Here is a 6,000-nt window from a genome sequence, read left to right as displayed (position 1 = left end):
GGGGCGCGGGTGCAGGCGGGCCGGGCCCCTCTCCTGCCGCTCGGAGCAGGCGCCGCAGGGCTGAGGGCAGACCGGCCCCTCTGCCACCTCCGTCCACGCTCTTCGGGCGCCGTGTAAGTGGTGTTGAAGGAGACCCCCGGAAGGGGCCGAGCTGCGGGGCTGCGGCAGCAACGGGGCAACGCACCGGCCCCGGCAGGCAAGGCCGGGGGCAACCAGCGCGCCGGGAAGGCGGGAGTCCTGCCTCTCGAACATGGCCCTGGCGGCTGTTTCCACATGCAAGGAACGGCTTTGAATGTTCAGAAGATGCTGTAGGACACCTACGTCTTCGAAAATGAGAAGAAAAGTTTTAAATTCTTTAAAACAAAATTGGCCATGACAACTACTTGCAGTGGTAACTGTGCTACTGCACAGAGACCGAGAAGTGAGTTTTATAATTCCTCCTCCCAACTTTTGAAAGAAAAACCACCTCTGCTAACTCTGTTGTCAAGCTGCTGCTGTGCTTACTGCAGAAATTTTCCTCTTCCTTCCTCACTGTTCTATTCAACTCAACTTCAAGTTGAAACGCAAGAGAATATCCAGAGCACAATATATTAGGTCTATTAGGTGTTTTACTTCATAGCAGCAGCAGTTATTATGTGCAAGGAGCTCTCCTCTGAAAGACAAGAGTAACTCTTTACCCTAAGTAAGAGAGTCCCTCTTATTTATGCTAATAGTCATGGTTCAATTGCTCCACGCCTCTCCCAGAATGACTCAGATAAATTACACTGGCAAACAGACATTTACTCTTCCACCACAAAGCTAGAAACTTGAAAAGATGTTTTGCCTCCCGAGAGCCTTGAGGAAAATACAGCCGTTAAATTACAACTGTCAGAAAAGGCATGTAAGATAAATCATGCTTGAGGTTGACATATGCATCCCCTGAAACTGCCTGACATACCCTAGATATTTCAAGCTTTCCCCCTTATTTAGGTAATTTATAAAAAATACGAAATATAGAAATGCATTCATTAGGCATTTTCCTCTAGGAAATAATTCTTGCATAATTTTAAGCAAGAGGAACATATTAAAGGAACATGTTTTAATTAAAGGACAGAATGACTCAGGGTTTCAGCAGTCAGTACAGGCTTTCATGTTTGGGTTATTGGTTAACCCACTGGGAGGGCTCTAACTCAGATGTGACATACAACAAATTATTTGTTACAGGCTGTGTAAAATACCTGGGCAATTTCAGTTCCATTGCAAATATTTGGGTATTTGTATTACAAAAAGCATCATTCAAATCAGATGACCCCACACATTTATAGCCCTCTTGAGACCTCAGCAGAGACTGAAATACAGCTTCAGTCTTCCCAGGCAAATGAAGCCAGATCAGCTGGATTTGTGCTGAAGGCTGTCTAAAACCTCAGAGATGATAGGTTAACGTGGCTCAGCTGCACAGGTTGTAGCCTGCTTACAAAGGCTGAAACACAGAGGTAAATTCAGGTTGGTCCAGCCAACTCTGCCAGAAGTTTGCTGGTAAGTGTTTAGTGTGGTGATTTACGCCAGGGTTATGCTCCAACCCCACTGACAGAACAAGAACTCTTTTCTTAGTACCTCCCCAACTGCCAGGTCCATCCAGTGTTAAGGAAGCATGTACTTCTGAGATACACTACACAAATCCAGGGTATAGATATAGCTCCTTTAAGAACTTGACTCTGGAATTGCCTACAGTCAGAATAAGGAGAAAGGAAGACACAATGTTATTCATGTGCTGTTTCAGAAGCAGCCAGAACACAGGCCTCAGTCAGTGCCAGCCCCAGGGCTGTGCACACCAGGACACCAAACTGATATCTTTTGAGCTGCTTGACCTGGGTAAACTGGTTAAAAAATATGTTTTTGCAACATGGACACAAGCATAGAGGCAGACACTTTTCTTCAGAGGGATCATGAATCAGTATATGATATTTTAGGGTCTGGTATCAAGAAAAGACAAAAAAACACCTCTGCCGTGACAACCAAAGCTCCTGTAGAACTCCCTATCAGAACTTAACGTGGTGGGGATTTCAGAAACCTGACTAGTCACAGGGCAATTTTCCTGCAGGAAAATGCTTTGATCTTGTCAGAAAAGAAGGTGTGAGCTGGGGTATTCCCAAAGCCTGCATACAAATAGATTGGTGGCTTTTGACACAACCACAAGACCTTACTGTCTTAGTGCTAGCACTGCTGAACAACGCATGATTGCATCCGAGGAGTGTCTGAACATTATCCATCTTGAAAAGATACAGAAAATCCCTGCAAGACAGATAAGCAAAACCTTTTTCTCCAATACATTAATCTTTTGCATTTTCAAAAACCTTTCTCTATATAAGCAAAAAGTACTTCTATTCATCCTGACACAACTTAGGCCACAAACCAGAGATATTCCTCCCTGATGTGCTAGGTCAAGACGAGAACCTTGAAAGAGTACCAACAGGTTTGCTCACTAAGAAAATACCAGGAGTGGCCTACAGAATACCCCGAAGTTCTCATGACTGGAAGAAATGTAAAAAAGTCAGATTCAGATTTCTGCTGCAATCCAGAACAAATATTCCATATTTTGAATAATTTTTCAAGATTTACATGCATTGTAGCATGCTCTTATCTGTGCCTTTAAGTAACTAATACTTTTCAAAATCTGTAAGGGAAAAACCAAACTAATCTGTTGCAATGGGTTAAAAATGACACCTTAAATGAAGTACATGCGGGCAGAAGAAACTTAATTATAACATTGTGAGATAGCTTAACCCATACTGTGAGACTATGCCAGAAAGTTCTGAGAAAGCAGGGAAATTGCTAAAAGTAAGCCTTTCTGTACCTATAAGAAAGCAACAAAGAATAAACTAAATTATTTTATTATTTTGTTAACATATCAGTAAACAAAAATCATTGATACTGATTTTTTAATTGATTGATATTAGTTAGGTACTGAGTACCTAAGAGAACAGTTTAGATTTATTGTTCAGTTTAAAATGAATTAATGTTTCAGTTGTATCACTTTTGCAGTACAGAACACAATCTGGTTTTAAATTATACTTTTCACTGTGTATAGGTTAGCTGAATTAATTTTCTGTTGATATTCACAGTATTCAAAAACTCTGTATCTTCCTTCCCTCAGAATCAAAAACCTGGTTTGGAGAAAAAAAAAAACCATGATGAGAACACTGCAGAGACTAAAGCACACATATTTGTTTAGTATTAGCATTTTATAATTTGGGTGGTCTAGTTTTAAGTTCTCAATACTGATTAATTAATATTAATTAAATGGCCTTTTTTGTTTTAAAAGGCTACTGTAAAAAAAAGGCTGCTATATTCATTTTTGTGAGAGTTTGTACTTTACTTTTAGATCACTAAGTTGAACATAACAGTAGGAAAAGCTTAAGGTCAAGTGGACAGAACTGAAGTAGTTGAGAAAGTGACATGCAATAGTTTTACTGGATAGCATTGCACCCAAAACCATAACACACTTTAATATGTCTAATAATGATATATGTTTTTTTCATATGTATTAAAATACAGTAGAACTTCTAAAGTAATGAAACTGTATAACGCAGCATTAGAAAACTTTTTGAAGGTTATTTTGTTCTTTTCCAGTGACATGGACCGGTCACCTGAAGTCTTGCTGTATGTTTTCTTCTAGGGTAAACTACAGACATTAATGGACATGATAACTGAACTTAACATGCTATTCTGAAGAAATAGAAGTCTTAGATGGAAAATCCACAATTATTTGGTAGATTACAGATAATATTTATCCATAATACTAGGGGGTGAAGCAGTAAAATAAAAATTTCCTGAAAAAAACCCCAAACCAAACCACCTGTGATAATTCTTCAGATTAATCAAAGGTACTTATATTCGGCTTATAAGGCATTCATGATAATCATGTAAAATAAAATCTCACAAACCATGTGATATAAAATAGCTGGTTGCTGTTTCATTAACACAGAGTCCATTAAATATGTCTTTTTCAACATCAGGGAAGTGAACCTATACCACAGTATATGTATGACCTTGACAGCTATGTTTTCGATTAATCTTCCACCACCTTTATATCGCACCCAAAGTAAGTGATTTACTGTAAATTCATCTTGGCAACATTATACTTATGGATATTCAATGGGATGAATCCAGGTCATGAAGAACCACTAGGAAAGAATGAATTAATAGAAAAAAAGAAAAACTAAACAGAACAAAACAATCAAACAATCTCTGCTCTCCTTGTTACCAGGAAACCATGAAAGTAATTGTACACTCTTCCTCCAAATTTCACAGCCAAGTTACGAACTTAGCACTAGTTCATTATACTGGAATTTGTCCCCATTTTCAAAAACATGGGGTTGTCAGCTTTCCTGTCAGAACATTTCAGCACTGCTATTTTTAAAAAGTTGGTGTTAACCACAGTGTAAAAAGAAGGGTTAATATTATGCAGTCCGATTGGTTTAGTGGATTTGTAAGCTTACAGGTGTTACAGTTTCTTTATTACACATGCTAGTCAGAAAAATGTCTTCAAAGTTATGTTGGGGGTCAGGTGCAGTAGCAATGCTTCTGCATCCTGATTAAAAAAAAATCCTAAAGTACACACTTCCAGGGAACATTCATGGGTTAAAAAACCATTCCCATTATTTCCCAATTAAATATTCTTAGGTACCTTCATCTCCAGTAAAATAAACAATGAAATTCAGAAACTGGCAAGAAAAAGGAGAGAGAGCGCCACTCAAGAGTCAGACAGGAAGCTACCTGACAGAACAGAAAATGGCCTCACCCTTTCCACTGACTTTCAGTTTATTTTTTTCCTTTCCTTATTAGTTTTAAGTGAATTCCCTTCTATTAGGAGTCACAGCACTCCTGAAAAGGCAACTGATTGCACTTAGGTAGGTAACACGGATAAATTGTATCTTACTTTAAATAATGGTTTATCTCAAGTAGAAAGGAGTGCCCCAATCAGTCACTACCATAAATGACCTACATAATATAGATTAAAAAGTGCCTTCAATTTTCAGGTGTATTCCCTGTTCCTACTGGCAAGATGATGGTTTACACTGATAAAATGGATGCATCGCTGTATCTTAAAAATGGTCATTGTAGAATGGTGAAAAAGTTTTCTCTCTAGAGAAACCTTGTCTTACAGAAATATGGACAAGAGGAGGAATTTCAGCCCTGGAAATAATTAATTTGAGGCATGAATTCTGAGTTAAAAAAAAAAAAAAAATCTTAAAACATGAGCACCTCCAGGCTCAGTGATCAAAGAAAAAAATTTAAAAATGGAGTTAAACTTCCTGATCTTGTATGTTCAACACATTTATATCCTTTTGGTCCTCTAAGTTCTGCTTCTATTACAGAATATCACTCCTCACTGCTACCCCTAAATCTCACTACTGTTCACTTTTTAATTTCTTATTTGTTGTCTTATTTCTTTATACTGTGATCATAGTTGTCGGTACTTCAGAAATGTTCATTTAGATGAGGTGATGTGGACTTATTTTTTAGCAGCTTTTGCTTAAAAAGAAAACTATCTACTGCACCTGTAATGTCAATTTAGTTGTAGAGAGGAGCATAAAATGTGAATCCACTGAGTCTATTTTTCTCTCTGCAACCTTATCAAAAGTAAGAGAATTTGCTCAATGACGCAAAATTAAGTAACATACTATAAAACTTGTGAAGGCCACATTCAAAGGAAGAGGCTCCAGTGATATATCCCAAGTACACAGGAGATAACAGGGTTCCAGTCTCTTTGGGCAATTACAGCTTCTAGCAGAAAACAGTGGCTGTTAGTGATAGCACAGTGTGCAAAACTGCACACCACACCTCGGAGAAAGGTAGCATGAGTTAGCTGAGTCCTGGCACTTAAAAAGCTTATATTGCCTCAAATTACACTCAACTTTGTACATAATTAAACTCTTCTGTAGTTCTAAAGCCACTACCTGCTAGCAAAGGAATTGCTAGGAAAGATTAAAAAAAAACCCCAAACCAAACACCAAAACC

The 6,000-nt window shown here is 38.4% G+C and overlaps 1 protein-coding gene across 1 annotated transcript in view; it reads right to left on the bottom strand.

The window, feature by feature from the left end:
* Positions 1-2,519: 2,519 nt before the first annotated feature.
* Positions 2,520-6,000, bottom strand: part of LOC113482872 (glyoxal reductase-like) — a 50,635-nt gene continuing 47,154 nt past the window's right edge. The window contains exon 9 of the mRNA XM_026853966.1: positions 2,520-3,143. The gene's annotated coding sequence lies outside the window, so the exon portion shown is untranslated. The remainder of the gene's footprint in view (positions 3,144-6,000) is intronic.

This window comes from Athene cunicularia, assembly GCF_003259725.1.
Source record: "Athene cunicularia isolate RWA chromosome 8 unlocalized genomic scaffold, athCun1 chr8_part1, whole genome shotgun sequence".
Lineage (NCBI taxonomy): Eukaryota > Metazoa > Chordata > Aves > Strigiformes > Strigidae > Athene > Athene cunicularia.
This window is presented reverse-complemented; position numbering and strand designations above follow the sequence as displayed.